Source organism: Pteropus alecto, unplaced genomic scaffold (genome assembly GCF_000325575.1).
Source record: "Pteropus alecto unplaced genomic scaffold, ASM32557v1 scaffold155, whole genome shotgun sequence".
Classification (NCBI taxonomy): Eukaryota; Metazoa; Chordata; class Mammalia; order Chiroptera; family Pteropodidae; genus Pteropus; species Pteropus alecto.
Genome location: NW_006438113.1, coordinates 4,695,507 through 4,712,580, shown reverse-complemented (window position 1 = coordinate 4,712,580; position 17,074 = coordinate 4,695,507). Strand labels below are relative to the sequence as shown.

Genomic DNA, 17,074 nt, shown 5'->3' with positions numbered 1-17,074 from the left:
GTTTGGAGCACAGAGTAAGAGTTAAAACCGGCCATAAGGGAGAGAAAAGGTGTCGGCCCGTTCTGGGTCCATGTGTTGAGTGGAGGCGGTAGGAAGTGGAGGGAGATTGTCAGGCTCCACGGGTGCTACTTCAGTGGGTCCCAAATGAGAACACGTCTCTAACTCCCTTCAAAGGGTTAACGCGAGTGCGATCCCTCCTCACTGCAGACCTGCTGGCGAGCTCCGGGATCCGGCTTCTGTTGAGATCTGAGGAAGGAGGGAGGGAGGGCCTTCCAAACGCACTGAGCCCTTTCCCCGCCGGTAGGAAGGAGAGGAAGAAAAGCACACGCAAATTGACCGAAGATAAATCACGGAGGGAAGTTATGTCCCTTGGGGGCGGTGGAAGGGCGTGGGGCTGATGATTTGATGGAGAGGTTGGTGGAAAGAAGCTGTAGACACTTGGAGCATCCTGACCCAGGCGGGGACCAGAAAGGGTTAATTTGAAGCTATTGGGGGAGGCAGGGAAAGGAGATCCACTGCGAAGGGCTAAACCGAGCACCTCCCTCCTCCCAAGCCTGCCTGTGGCCATTCCAAGGTGTAGAAATTGATTCTGTGGCCGCCAAGAGTGAGTGAACTAGGGAGAAATATGAAGGGAGCCCTGCAGAGCTGCCGCCTGTATAGAGTCCTGACGAGGGAGGAGTTTTTTCAGCTCTGTCAAGCATTTGCTTTTGTTCCTTTCCCAAAGGTGGGGTGTGAGCCTTATCTCTCCTCGCTCTGTATCTCAGAAACTAGGCAGAATGGGACAGAGTTCTCTGCACTTAAGGATGAGAACATCCAACCCTTTTGAAACAGGTCAGACTTTGAATTTAGCATTTTCAACCTCGGCTAAATTGCTGCCAGTACTGGCCAGTTTGCCCCAAGCATGATAGCTTTCTGTTTATATAGGAGGTGTATATTTTTCTATATTTTTGAAAATCTCTTAGATGACTAATTGACCTTTCACTGATACCCCCACCTTGTTCTTATACTAAGAAAGTCTTAGCTTCTTAACCTGACTATTGATCAAGATATGGGAGCAGTTTGTACAACCTGTGAAGGTTATTTAGGACAAACCCCCAGTCTGCCAGTTCAAGTTCTGTGCAAGGCTATTCTCCAAAAACTGCCTGGTTATGCTGTCTTCATAGTGCATATCTGTTTTGAGCTATAACATCTGGAGCGAAAAGGATAGTGCTCATCTCATCATTAACTCTTCAGTAGGAATATGTGGGTTGCTTTCAGTCATCAGTTAATTTTTCATTTCTCTGACCTAGGGTCTTACCCTTGGGTGTTATTTAACCCTTGAAACTTTTTTTCTTTTTTTAGGTTTTAGTGTATTTGTGGGTAAGGTCCAAGAGAGAAATACCTTGTGCCGTTCCTACTCTGCTTTGTAAAATAGCAGGCTAGAATATAAATTGGGAGACAGGGAGAAGAGGGGAAGGGGGAATCTGCCACAAACCAGGATGGCAGTCAAACCGGTAACTTGCTGTTTCTCTTTTGGCTGAAGCAATCATTTTTGAGAACACATTTTTTCAGGAGGTGCTTACAGGCTTCTCAAGAAATCTAGCTTGAGTTTTGTGAAGGGATAAAGGATGAGCAAGTGTATGTGTGAATGTATTCAATGAATTGAAAATATATGTGTTTATCCTGAAGACCTCAGATTTTTTATCTTTTCTTTTGATACAGTTGATAGGAATAATGGAGTGTGGGTGTACTTCCTAACCTTGTATGTGTGTTGCGGGGAGGGAGGGAGGATTTCTCCTTATTTTTCAATTGGTTTCTTTGTGTTTCATTCTGGAGGTCTTTAAAGAAAAGCCTAAGGTAATTATTTCTACCCCTCCATGCTCTCTCTCTCCCTACATTCTGTAGAAGGGAATGGCAGCCTGTTTAATAAGTAATGACTATTGACAGGGCTCTCAGCCCCAAGGAAAAAGCAAGGGGGTGGGGAGGGTTTGTTAATGGTGTTAGTGTTCACATAGACATATAAGTAGTATTTGTTTTATATGTATCTGAGGTCCAGGTCTTGCTCTTTTTTTAAACCTTTATTAAGGAGTTGAATTAAAGGATAAAATGCAGGTATGCAAATTCAGTAGGAACTGACCTGGTTTGCATATATCAAGGGAAATTTTAATGAAAGGAAGATTACATAGTTTCCATAAAAGATGAGTTTAAATACGTATGTTATGTAGTAATTTAAAGAGAAAGTATAGTGTAATTATTCTCTTGGTTCAAGATTGCAGGATGCTTAACAAACTGAAATAAAGGTTTCATTTGCGGGATCTTTAACACTGCTGTTGTGAGCTGAGGAATGGTCTGAATAGCTCATATTTTTAACTTGTTTTGATCATGTCACTGAAGTTCACAGGAGAGAAATTCTCCTTTTGCCCAGCTCCTACTTCCAGAGTTCAGTAGGGCTTTTTTTCTTTTCCTTCCTTTTATTTTTTTTTTTTTAAACTCAAGTCATGGATTATGTCATGGCACCTTGGGACAGCTAAAGATGATACCCTGTTTTTTCAAGACTCACCAATTCTTTAATAGCCATGGCCTTTGCTCTTCAGTTGAACACTTCAAGGTTTATAGAATGAACGTCTTTGTATTCATCCTAGGTCAGTCAGAAGGATCTTGTCTATTAAAGCAACATAACTCTTTGGAGTAGAAAAGGCTGGTTCACTCTAGCATAAACACACTTGCTAATAATGGATAACAAGAAGCAAAAGCTATTTTTGCTGTAAGGAAGGCCCAGTTTAGAAGACTGTTTCTAATTTTCTGTAGGATTTGAGACAAAGAAATGTTGAACTTGAAAGGCAGAGAGAGAAGAAGGGCTTGGACGTTGACTCTTCTTATCTTCTGATCTTTAGAACATGAGCTGAGCCTAAACTTCCGTTTCTGGGATCTCTTGGGTTCCCATTTTGTTGCCTAAGACTTGCCTTTCCTTCAGATACTTTAGAAACAAATATCTTCAGCATATTGCCACTAGTATATTGTTTCATCAAAAACATCTTTGAAGCATTTTGGATCTGAAAATGTAGGTCAGTTGACCAGCTTTCCAAGCCAAGGAGAGGTTCGCTACAGATAGTTGAGGAAAGTGATTTTGATCAGTGTACAAAAGGCCTTTTACGCTACACTGTGTTGTGTTTTCAGATCTGCAGCATATATGTAGAATATTGTCAATGCAAATGTGGATTATTTTAGTCAGCAAGAAGAACTAACTGGTAAAATATCAGAGTCACTGGCTAAATTCAAATACTAAACACAAAGAGCCACTTTTAATGGGTTATTTTTGGAAAATACATAGTTAATTCCAGTGAGTAGGATCACAAATCTTAAATAGCATATTTAGTGAAGAAATAGATGTAAATATATCATTGATATTTAAACATGATATGAGTGTAATTTTAATATAACCAAGTCTGTTTAAATAAAACTTTAACTTGTCATATCTTTTGTAATTTTGAAGAGAGCCACTGATAACCAACTATTTTTCTATCCTTTTAAAACATGTTTAGTCTTTCAATAAGAGTAATCTTGGTTGCTTTGTAAGCAGCCTCAGATATAATTTGTTTAAAGTTACTCCTATACATTGTCTTCTGTCTACATGAATTGAGGCCCTCAAAGGAATTTCAACATGGAAGGTGCTGACCCCAATCATGTGTGGTAGTCAAAGTGAGAGGATTCAGAGCTCAAGATCAATATTTCTTATGAAATCCAATTGAGAGATTTTTTATGAGCGCATGCTGCAACCTGACTATGTTTTGATTTCTTTTGGCCTTAATACAGGATTATGAGACTTTTCTGCTTTAATCAATCATACTGTACATTTCACTCTTTAGACACTTATATACTTCATGGTTCAAATGGAAGAAAAGGGGGCAGGGGTGGGCATAGAATTGACAAGGCTCTTTTAAGGGCCATATTTAGTTTGATTTCAGTGCATTATGACTGTGGTTTAAGCTTTTTCAGTTCCTCATGGCTGAGATAAGGATTGGCAATACTGTTGGCTAATTGAGAATCTCTTCCTCAGGTTTGATTTGTGACCCCAGCCACCTTTGTATTTGTAGTATTTCCCTGATAGCCTGTTTTTTAACACAGTGTTGATCTACAAGCTTGTCTGAAAGGAAGGAAGGAAAGAAAGAAAAAAAAGAAAACAGCAAAGTTGGTTTGTGGAAACTTGTCTCTGATATTAAAAAACAAACAAACAGTTTTTCTAAATCCAGGTTGGGCCACAAGCAGGAGTGCTGGTGCAGATTTTGAAACCAGTCCTATCCTGGGACGTCTCTTGTATAGAGGAACAGGATCTGTCTTCTCTCGAAAATACTCTCCCAACCGTTTTTCCTCTCCATACCATGATGAGAAGAAGGCTGATTTTTCAACTCGCTTCTTTTGTAGAAATTCTTTCTTTATAAGATCTGATATCAATGCCAAACATATCTCAATATTCTCTCTGGGATATTGAAAATGGACCATGAAAGTTGGCCCTGAAATGTATAAGAGCAAGGGAAGAGCCATCAATCTAAGTCTGCAAAATGCATTTGAATCGCTTGTGAATAGAACTGAAATTCATTTTTCTTCCTTTGAATCTGTTTTTATCTTCAGACCTTTGTGTTGGGGGAGGCAAAGAGCTGGTACTACATTGACAAATACCACTGAGATATTTTGAGGTCCTAGAACTTTTACTTGTCTACACCCCAGAAGGTGTTTCCTCCAGAACCATGTACATAGTGAAGGCAGGAGGGAGGGCTAGACTCATTAATTTCAAGCTTTGTAATATCAGGATGAAAACATACCTAAATAGGTGTTTCCCAATTTTAAAATTATTAGTGAAAGCCTTAGGACACGTTTAGATTGGGTTTCCTTTCTCACCACTCTTTCAATGAGAACTTCCTGCACTCCTGCCTTATCCGGTCTTTTATGGAATTGAATCATGACTGTCTGAAGGCTCCTTAGAGACTTTTGAATTGTTTTAAAAGTCAACCTGTTCAGTAAGACATCTTAGATTCTTTAAGTTGATGTAGAAAGTTCAGGGAAAAAAAAAATTGTACCCATTTAGGTAATTGAGTTATTAAATGGTCTTAGTGCTTTATTTTTTAAATTCAAAAATTTTTTTTTAAAGATTCCAAAAACTTGGCAGAAGGCTGATGGCCTTTTATTATCCCACATTTGTATACCAATCATATTAATGTTGACAGCACTTGTTATCTGATTCCACAAAAAAATTGTACAATTAAACAAACTATTATATCCATTACACATTATGCGTTTGAATTTTTAAATTCATTTTAATGAATATTTAACATCAACTTAGGGGCATTTCCATGATGGTAGTTAATTGGTTAATTTAAAAAAGTCCATATAAGTAATGGTTTAAAAAACAGAAGATTAAAATAAAATGTATACAATGTTTATTTTCACATGTCTTGCACTAGGGCCAAGGCTTTTTCTTGACTATGTATCTATTAGTTTGATCTTAGGTCGGTCCGTCCTTCCTTCCTTCCTTCCTTCCTTCCTTCCTTCCTTCCTTCCTTCCTTCCTTCCTTCCTCCCTCCCTCCCTCCCTCCCTCTCTTTCATAAACCACACCTCTAATTATCTGTTTCTTTTTAAAAAATACTGGTGAAAGAATCTGATCCTATAGTCTTCATAAATACTATAATATATCTAATATATCCCTTGCTCTGGGAATCTTTTATGGTTTTCTTGTTCATATAATTCAAAGTAGTTTTATTCTTTTTTTAAAACAAACAGACAAAAACAAACAACAATAAAAAACAACTCACCATTTGCAGTTTCTTCAAAGCATTCAACCACATTTTAATGGAAACTACAATTATTTTTCATTTTCACAATCATATATCATTGCCTTACTTAAAATTTAACTAAATTATATAATTGCAATAAGAACAACTAGCATAAACAGGTTTGTTACCCTGACTGAGCGTTGGTAAGAACACAACTCAACATGTGGTTGCAGAGTTGTGCAGGCTTCCTTGAGCTTAGCCTAATAGCTGTGACCTTTTTACTGTGTTCATCACACTGGAGGAGTGGTGACAGTGAGCTGGCTAAAGAGAGCTAGGTTAAGAAAGTGACTCTTTTAGTAGGTTACAGTACAGAAAATGTATGTCAGTAATGACCATATTTTTTAGGGACTTTTCATGTGAGGGTGACAAAGATTTCTATAAAATACCAAACAAATAAAAACCTGTAGCTTTGAAACCTGCGATAACAGTGCAACTTCAAAGAACCAATTGAATCTTTTTAAACTTTAACTTTCTCTTCTAGGATAATGAGGGTAATGATAATAACTTGTCTCCTATACTACTTGTAAAAGAGCTTGTAAGCTGTAAAACCTTCTTTAATGTCAAGAGAAAATGGGAAATGGACAGACTAGGTATTTTCATCTAGCAACTCATTTGGCCATTGGATTCAGTTGAAATACTGGAGCCAGTGTGTTACCGAGCTTGAGGGATCTTTCATCACAGTGAGAGATTAATATTCTTGTACACTCTTGGATCTCCCCTGGGTTCTTCTCTGATACCTGGCACACACAATGGAATGCAGTGTGGGAATCTACCTCAGATCACCTTGGCAGTTTAGTTCCAAACTAGAGCCCACCATTTCTTGTTTGCTTGGTAGATGTTTTTTAAAGCCTATTTTGGACATATGTTAATCAGAGGAACTGAAATTTTGAGGAAAATGAATGAGATTGTTGGAGTATCTGGAAATCTGAAATCCACAGAATCTGAAGATTCTTGATAAAAGAAAGAATGCCTCATGGCTCCCTTTTGTTCCATTCCTGTACCACCTCATTGTCGTTGAGTCTTTGGAGTTTGGAGAAAACTTTAGTAAAAATAGGTAGTTCTGCATTGCATTCTATTCCCCTCTTAGGAGTTACTGAGATTTAGTTTCCAGAGGATTAAACCGGTAGCTTGCACTAATCAAAGAGCTCTTCTGGATGTATGCCTTTGCACTTTGGGGAACTTTAATATTAACATTTTGAAGACATCTTGCTTCGAGTCTATGTTGGTTGGCAATTTCATCCTGAATTACATTTCAAAGTATTACTTTCTTATTATAAGCCTTTATTTTTCAAGACAGGTTGGTGATTGTACATAAATCATAGATTGCCATACCCAGGCATAAAAAAAGCCTAGTCAGAAAGAAGCCTGCAAACAGAATTCAGAATGAAGTTTAATAATAGAAGTTCAACAGCTTCCAATGATAAGATTTTGTCTTTGAGGCCTTTTCCAAGAAGTTACAGTGTTTATCATGAATGCAATATAGGTTATAAGAGCATTTATAAAAATAAAAGATTATCTGAATATATAAAACTACTTTAGCATTAATAATTACAGCCATGGTTATGAGAATAGAATTTTTATGCTAAACTTTTGATAACAATTCTTGAATATATCAGCCTGCCTCCTAAGATACCCTTCTCAGGACCACATGTGACCCTTGGCATGATCTTCCTATGGATTGCAAGGGAGTTAAAGGTTCACTGCAAGAAAATCACACCCCTCTCATTATTTTGGTGTCCTATTCTGTTGATTTCTGTGCCTTAAATTTTACTTTTAGAAATGTAGAAGTATTCTTCACAGAATCTCAGTCTCGGAAGGGGCTAGAGAATTGAGGTAATAGAATTGAGGTAATAATAAAAACTAGAGCTGCTATTTATGGAGTTTTACTGTGTGCCAGGAGGACCAGCCCTTTACATACTTTCTCATATTTATTTACTGAAACAAGGATTCAAAGACAATTATCTAGGCCTGCAGCCTAGGTCTGATTATCTCAACCATTCAGGGAATAGAGCTGGGCTAGAGTGGTTATATAATTTGCCTAGTACATGCTTAACTGGCATAGTTTGAAGGATCAGGAAGATCAGAACATCATTTTATAGCTAATTTCTCCCCACTGCAAATCCTAACCCACTGATACAGTGTGGCCATATCAGTGTATATTTCCTCTTTCAGGCCCTTAGCTCATTCATAGTGGCATATACCATTGTAAATTCTATAAATGGCACATCTGCTCTGTCCCTGTTCTTTGCTATGATAAAAGAGAGCCTTTTAAACCAGAGAAATTGCTCTGGTTTTCAGTCCACAGAAATTTAGGGGATGTTTCAACAAAAGATAACGTATTCCTTTTTCTATTCCTTGATCTTCTTAACTCTGTTTTTTCCTATAGCTGCTCATACATGATTCAATAGAACAATGACAAAAGAACAGTCACAGACTTTATTTCTCTGCTTCCTAAAATCTAGCCAAAATTGTCTTCTCTGCCCATTCCAAATTTGCTTTGATTAAAGTAGTTGCTGTATCATATACTGAGACTGACCAATGAAATGTGTCAGGGAACACGTGGAGTGTTAGTCTTATAGTTTTACAGACACTTAAATACCAACTCTACCAAATAAATGTTGGGTGTTGCACCACATGCAATATCTCCTGCAGAATGTCTGAATTCCTGTTGGTACTGTACTGTAAGGTACCCATCATTGACTAGCCTACAGTCCTAAGAAGAGGAATATTGGTGGTGAGACTCTGATAGTCTGCGGGAAACCACAAATTGGACCCCGTAATTGCTTATTTGCTTGACATTTGTGTGTCAAACAAATATTGTGTCAAAAAAAGTTCTGTTAAAATGGAAGATGATTGGCATTTCTACCTTTGCAAACTCATAAAAAGAAAACAGAAATAAGTCAAATACTAAGATTGGGTTATACATCTTCGAATGGCCATGCTGAAGGATTGAAATACTGTAATGTCAGGAAGCCTGTATTGTCAAAATCCATAAGACTATGAATGAATCCTGTAGACTAAGAATGACAGCTGTGCTCATAAAGAAGAGTGGAAATGAGATTGCTTACCCAAATTTATTGTTAAACAAAAATTTTTTGTCAGCTAGATGGCAAAATCTAGAGATGAGGAATAAAAAAATGAAAAGAAGGGTGCAGGAGTGGTTGTATTAGACACTATCTTGACTGAATTCTATTTACCTGCCTTTTCAGTATGAAACTCTATTTCTGTATTAAAAAAAAATGATAAATGCCCACTTTATGTTTAATAGCCCCAGTTGGTAGGACATTTGCCTTCCCCAAATGAGAGGTTTGTTTACTTAGTAGTATGTAGTTTTTATTAGCTCTTAACTTGTTGATGCCAGTTGTATTTAAATACTATGGAAACCATTGAATTGTGCCTTCTATTAGAACTAAGTTGATTACTTTGGATATACTCCATAAAGATAAGTCCCTTAAAAAATGCTTGTTGACATTGTGGGCAAATTTAAGGAAGAATATATTTATATATCCATAATAAATTTGCACCTGAATTATTTCATATGTGGCTTTACATTATCATCCCACAATAAATAAACAAACTGAAAAATTAAAATATACATTTTAGGTGTGGTTTTTCTTAAGAAAGATAAAAGAAGTTTACTCAGAGAAAAGCTTTGAATCCTATAGCCAAATATTTGGCAAGTGTATATGCATTTGTATGTTTTAGATTAAAATAAAATGATAAATTTTACTTCGCCCATGTAATAGACTTACAAAGCCATCAAACTGAGTTTACTAATTGAACTATATTGGAAACTGTTTATTATATAATTATATAGAACTTGTATTAGAAAATTATATTAGATGCCAATTATGTTAAGCTATGTGGATTTATAGATAGCTTTAGCATATAGTAACTATATTCAAAGGGAGTATACCAAATTGTTAATGATGATGATTTCTGGATTATGGAATAGAAATGCTATTTAATTTATTGTATTTTGCCACATTTTCTGAGTTTTATTTAATGGTCATGAATTATCTATCTAATTAGCAATTTTTAAACTTCTGAAAAAATAAAAGAATAAGCTCCATGAATCAGAGTCAGTTCAATTGTTGGGTTTGGTTCCACGAAGACTATTTTATTTTATTTTAATTTAATTTAATTTAATTTTAATTTTATTATTTGTTCTAAGTATATAGTACATTGGTTAGACATTTATATCGTTTATAAAATGATCCCCCTAATTGCTCTTTCTCACCTAGCCAATATATTAATGTTAACTGCATTCCGTATGCTGTGCTCCCCATCCCCGTGACCATCTATGAAGACTTTTTTAATGTTCATTTAAGAGTTTGTGTCTAAATTGGTGGTGTCAGCATTAAAGTGTTGACTGAGTTGGATAACTGCTGTGAAATGCGGATTTGTAGAAATAGAAATTCATTTCATTTGTTCATGGGAAATATTGCCATACTGAAAGCAGAGTGTCTTACTCTGAGCCTTGGATTATCAGCTTTGACCTTATAGGGATAAAGAAGATGGAAGTTTAATGAGTTACTTAATGGCTCTACAAGTCTGCAGATGTGGGATGGACTTTTGTAGCATTGCTACGGATGGATATAGCTGATAGAAATCAATCAGTTGTGAGTACAGTAACCAATTACCTGGTCTATTTTAAGGATCAAGTAGAAGGGAAATGCATGCAAAGGCTAGTTTGTAGTGCTGGGTCATAGAAGGCAGGGCTTAGGTCAAATAAGAGTAGGTAGAATGACCAATTCAAAGATTTATTAGATGCTATAAGGCTGTCACAGAATCACAAGGTATTTATTCGCATAAAATTAGGTGGCTGGACTACAGATAGATAAATTCCATAGGCCAATGAAAAGCAGTGATTTGTAGGGCACATAGCTCTTTACTTTGGTGATGAGTTGTACTCAAAGATTTTTAGGATAGCTCCCCAAAGCATTGGTGAGCAAAAAGAGTCAGAACAAAAATATGATTCTGTTTTTATAGTGTTTAATGTTAGTAGTCAAGGTAGTGATTATCTTTGGGGAGGAGGCAGATAGTGAATAGAAGGAGACCCAAGATATGAGGCTGTAGTATATTGATAATATTCTGCTTTTTGATCTGGGTGCTAATTACATGGGTGAATTCTATTTGTCAACATTCATTGAACTGTATGCTTATGATTTGTGCACTTTTTGTCTACAACAATACAAACTTAAAAATATAAAAGAAATCTTTCACAACATTCCTTTGACCTTTACTTCATGCTACCAGGGTGGCCTGAGTTTATGGATTTTTCCATTTACAGACACTAGATCATAACTGTGAGTATTTGTCGGTCATGCCTTGAAGTCTAACATGCAGAGAAGGGTCTTCCAGGCTTCAACAACTCCCTTTCTTCTCAGGATCTCAGCTTACTGAGACTCCATGCAGATACTCACACTCCTTTTCATTTTAAGTCTTTCTGAGTGAATACTTTGTGTTTATATTACATAAAACTTTATTTTACCCATGTCAGGAGTTTTTCTGATACAGCATAAGTTACCATACTTTTCACATGTAAAACCCTGCTTGTATTTGAGAGTGACTTGTATCTGAGAGTGTAGAACTTTATCATAGTTCTGCAGGCATTATATACAAGGAAGATAATTCATCATCTGCATTTATGGTTTTGTTGAGAAGACCAGAACATATGTTCTCTAGAATAATTAAGTGCTGAAGCGTGTGATTACAACTGAAAAGTATATTAGGTCATTTCAGAAAGTAGTGATCAAAGTGGACATAGGTAGTTTCAAGGGAGAATTTCTTTAGACAGAGAAATGGAGAATTGAGGCCAGGGTAGTAAAAGATCACCAACAGAGGTAAAAGTGTGCATATCCCCACATGTGTGGGAACCAGTGAGGATTTTGGCCTGGTGGGCAGAGAGAGCCTCTCTTGACGTTAGCGAGACAGTCTCACCTTTTCCTTAAGTCAGTGCCTGATTAAGGAGGGAGGGTTTGGGAGGATATAATCAGGCTGCCATGAGGAACCACAGTCAGGGTTCGTGCAAGAAATTGGCACAGTATCTGTAGTATTTTCAGAAGGTACAGGGTTTCTAGGATGACTTCAAGGAAGGAATAAGTAGCAAAATCTAAAGATTCTCCAAGGCATTTTTGTCCCCAGTTATTTAAAGATATGGTCTTTGATTTATGCTGAATATGTTTGTCTTGACTTTATTCCACTGCTTCTTCAAAGTGCTGTAAGAAGCAGTAGAATTGGTATGTTTTAAAATGTTTATTTTATAGTCACATCACCATAGGCCTAGATTTAACCCCAAATAGTAGCTTTCAAATAACTGAAAATTTGCAAGTACAGAAGCGAAGAGAATAAAAAGAAGAAACTCTTGATTTTACTGCTTCACCTAAATTAACCTGCAACTGCCATCAGAATTTTCAGAGGCAAAAACTACTGTGTGTTTTGATGGCCACGTTACTCTTCTGGTTTCATCTAAGGTCCTCTTTCCAGAAGCCACTCAGTACGTTTTGGAATCTAATGCTGACGCTGCAAATCATTCAAAAGGCAATGGCACCGTTGATTTCCCTGAATGCTCTCATCACATGGTGAGGAATGAGGGGGAAAGATGCTGCTTCCTCCGGAACCCTGAAGATGGCTCTGTAATAAGATGAGGCTCTCACTGCGTCTGCCAGAGAGTTCCTAAACTACATCTGTTCATTTACCTACATTGACCACTAAAATTAGTTGTCACCCTCTTTGTTCACCATAAAGAACTTTCAGATTAGAATCAGATTCATCACTCTTGCTGACTTACTTGGTTGCTCATTTTTACCAGACAGAGGGGCTGTAACACTGTGTAAGTGCAGATGTTAAATTAGTATTAATAGCCAATGGCGTCTCTCCTCTATTTTTCAGTGATCGGATAATTTTCACTGAAGCCAACATTCATAATAAGTCAGCTGAGATAGTAGAGTTATTTGCTTGGATTATTTTCAGTGTATGTTTTTGAGTTAGATAAGGGTAAATTTTCTTTTTTTAGTTATTTGTTTGGGTCTTTGTGTGTATGATCAGAAGAGATTTTTGAAAGGAAGGAAACAAAGCTGTAGATGGGGTCTTAACAAAGCTAGCATTAAATCTGTGTTTCCCCTTTATTTGGTTTTGTGTGACCTTCTGTGGTACCACATTGATGCTCATCTTTCATCGGGAGCAGCTCTGAGTAATTTATGATAAATAATGAAATGCTGTTTCCTACAATGCACTGCAAATGGCTGAGTGTCGTAAAGTCTAAAGAGCTCTATTACTTCTAAATGACTAGATAATGCAAACATGTTAACTCTAAAGAAAATGGTCCATAGAATATGCTGTTTGCAAAGCACAGTTCCTACTGCCCAGCTCCTTCCTGTAGGCTTTCCGCATCTGAACTCTGCAGGGACTGATACCTGAACAATTACCTTTCGAGTTTTATGCCTTTCAGGTTCTTGGGTTGGGTAGAAGCGGTAGTGATTCATTTATTTGGAGTAGGGGAAAGGAGTAACTTGCGAAATTGTTTACAGTTAGAAACCCCTAATTTTTTTTTAAAACATTACCAGCAATAAGGGCCTTGATGCTAGGATGGAACAACTTAAATATTTTGTTTGAACACAGATATTGAAAAGAGATATTAAAGAGCAGAGCTGAGAATAATTTTATCAGAACAAAACTTTATAGACGCTTGACATTTTTTCAAAATTAACTCTTATCACGATGTTTGTATTTTCTCTCTCATACCGACATGTACAAAAATGGAGATATATCAGACATAAATCTAATTTGCAGCTCTCAGCTCCCTCCTGTTCTACAATGTATAAGTACAGTTGCTAAGTGTTGTTCACAGGGAATGTGCGTGTTCTCATTCTGGTTGCCATAAAATAGCTGCATATCTAAGTGGTAGTGTTTGAAGACTAATTGCCACATATGGAAAGTCTTTATGTACTACACTCCCATTGTGAAAATTGAATGAAATTACTGGCCACTGAGCTCTTTATACTGACAGGAGAGTCTCTGTGAGCAAACCATAGAAAATGACAATCTTTGACCAGGGATACGTTTAAAATCAAGCACTTTGCTGAAGTTTGCCACTGAAGTTTTCCACATTTTCTCAGATGTAATTACTTTGCCAAGTGAAATTATCTGTTCTCCCTACTAGAACTTCTTTCTTTCCTTGAAATATTAGATACAAAATATCAAATGAATTGTATAAAAATAAATTACACCTGCTGCGTTTTGGGAAGAGTACCCTAGCTGCTCCATCACTTTATTTTCACTGCTGTGCTGAGAAGTCCACTTTAATCTTCAATTGTTAGTTACATGCAATCCGTTGAACCTTGGGATGTTCTCAAAATAGAGATGTTTTTGTGCTAGGAAATTCAGGCTCTTTGAATGTTCAAGAACATTTTTGCTTTTGATGAAGAAGGGTTGTTGCCATGTGCCATGGGGAGAGCGATTCAAAGATGGAAAGCTGTTCCCAGAAGCCTGTTTGATGAATGGACTATAGGGCTCAGCTTCCTGACCATCTGCCATCTATCTGAGGTTTTGTGTGGGTAGCAGGGTGGCATTAGCAATACAGCATACTTCAAGTATCTAAGCAAGGACTCCAGAGTTTGTAGATTATCCAGGCTTTTTTATCTTCATATTTCTAGTCTACCACTTCTACTTTGATTCTCCACCATATTGTAAACTACGAACAAAAGAATCTGATGAACATGGAGTGATTTCCATGCCATGGAGACTGGGAGAGGCTAGAGGGTCTTACTTTAGGGAAGTTTATGCTCCTTTGCATAATCTTAATTGTTACATTTTTTTTTTCTTTGCTTCCAGGGAAAATAGGAAATAAGATAATTAGAAGAATGATTTCAAAAAGGAGAAAAGGAATTAAGACACAGTGGGAAAGCCACTGGACCTGGTTTGAGAATGTCACTTTGTCAACTCAGTTGGTTGAGACCTTAGAGTAGACAACTCAATATTGGAAACCTCAGGTTCTTCCATCAGTGAGGCTGTTGGAGGAGACATTCCCTGAGTTTCCTGTGGCAAAGATTCCCTGAGGCCAGGTTCTGAAATAGAGATTAAAATCTTAGTGGAATTTTTGAATTACAATTCCCCTGACTCTCTCTCTGGGCTTTCTCCACTCCTTCCCCTTCACTGACGGTTTTTTTTTTTCTTTTTTCTTTTTAGATATATTTTTGGTGGAATATTTTGCAGTTTAGCGCTTAGTAATACCCATGTTTCAGTGTACTAATATAGGTGGGACTTGATTACATCCTAAAGTCCCGTGAACTTTGCTTGTTTATAACTTTAAAAAAAGAGTTTCATATCCGTCTCCCGACAGATGTAGAGGTTGGTAGCCACTTGTAGGTCTGTTATTGCCAAATACACACACACACACGAAAGTAAATGTATTTCAAAAATAGAGGTATGAGGAGACCAGGAGGAATTACTGGCACACACAACATATTACTTAGGAAGTATAAATTCATCCAGTTTTAGATTTAATTACAATAATATAGCCACAAGTCTACTGCCGTTTTCACTAAGTCATGGAAACCCAGGGAGCTCCAACAGCGGTGGAGAGGTGGGTGAGCATCAAATCACTAAATGACACTGGATTTTTGAATGTCACATTTTACAAATAGAACGACCTGAGAAAGAGCAGGGCCATACCAGCGCACCGTAGCTCCCTGCTCTTTGACATCTGTTTCCATGAGGAGCAGGGAGACCAGTGCTTCAGTTATCTCATCTGCATTGCTCTGTCAGGCTGAGATGTCCCTATGCTGCCTTATCACTCACACTAAAGCAGAAATGGACTAATTTTATTTGGGTTAAAAAAAATCTGACTCTGTTAAGGCTTTGCTGATCATTGACAAATCCGTCCTTTAAGCTTTGTAGTTTTAAGGTCAAGATAAGTTGCCTTAGGCTCTACCATGTTGTCGTATTTTTGACATTAAAAAGAAAACTTGAAAGTGTTGTATAACAGACTGAGAAATTTTAATAACACCTCTAGATTGATAGACTTGCCTATTCAGAGTATTGGTCCAAATCTCCTCAGCTGTCTTAACCTTAGCTATCTGAAGGGGACCCCTACCAATTTAATCTGGTGGACAGTTTGTTGGATTTCATTTAATACGGATGTTAACTTTTTGTTTTGTTTTCTACTGTCTGATGCTATTACCATCTAATTAGGTTGAAAATCATCAATTAGAATTGGAATGCATGTAATAGTTGTTTTTCTTTTAATCATTCTCTTTTAATGATGTGATTTATCCTGTGTGTGTGTGTGTGTGTGTGTGTGTGTGTGTGTGTGTGTGTGTCTGTGTGTCTGTGAGCGAGAGAGGGAGGGAGGGAGGGAGGGAGGGAGAGAGAGAGAGAGAGAGAGAGAGAGAAACTGTAGAAAGACAAGTGGATGTTAATTTAGATACCTGAGCTTAGTGGAGTTCGTCTCCATGAGCCTCAATTTCCTCATCTTCAAAAGCTGAGATAATGGCTATTTCTTAGCACATTAAGAGTGCTGCGAAGTCTACAGGTATCAAACCATCTTATAAACCAAGGTGTTGAAGAGTTTGATAATTTATACATTGGAAACCAAGGAATGTTTGGATAGATGAGAATTGGAGCAAATTGAAATCATGAGAGGCTGCACATTATTTATGTTGTGAGCTAATGTTTTCTTTTTTGGAGCTAACTTTAACCTTAAATATTTAGTTTTGTACTCAGGAACTGATGGTTTGAAAACAAATTCAAGCTGGAAAGCACTGTAGAGAGGAAGAGAAGGATACTGTGAAAATTTAAATCTCACAACAGTGGTGACTAGAAAAATACATTTCCAGGCATCTAGACGTAAATTTCTCAGCCTTTGAGAAAGGCAGACTCAACCAGCGTGCCCTTTCGGTGTGATTGCCCTGGAAGTGTGAGATGCTCAGTTTGAAATTGAGGTCTATGTCAATCTCTGATGTCTCAATTTCTGACATAATAAACAAAGCAGAAGAGGAAATGTGCCTCTAAAGAGTGAAGAACCCTCTCTCTCATTTTTTGGCTATCTTATCTCATGCTATTTTTCTTTAGGTAGATTGCTCTTAAGAACTGATTCTCAGTGCTGAGTAAAGAATGCTTTTCAAAGTGTTTCTTCCAAATTGTATTTTGATAGATTCTGTAAACTATTAAGCAATATTTCATGTGCTGAGATAAAGTAAGATTGATATTTCTAGAGGAAGCTAAAATTTATCTCGACTTTTTCCTATCTCTCCTCATTTTCCTC

The 17,074-nt window shown here is 37.2% G+C and overlaps 1 protein-coding gene across 1 annotated transcript in view; it reads left to right on the top strand.

Moving 5' to 3' along the window:
• NRG3 (neuregulin 3) overlaps window positions 1-17,074 on the top strand; it is a 991,727-nt gene that overhangs the window by 851 nt on the left and 973,802 nt on the right. The gene's annotated exons all lie outside the window — the stretch shown is intronic.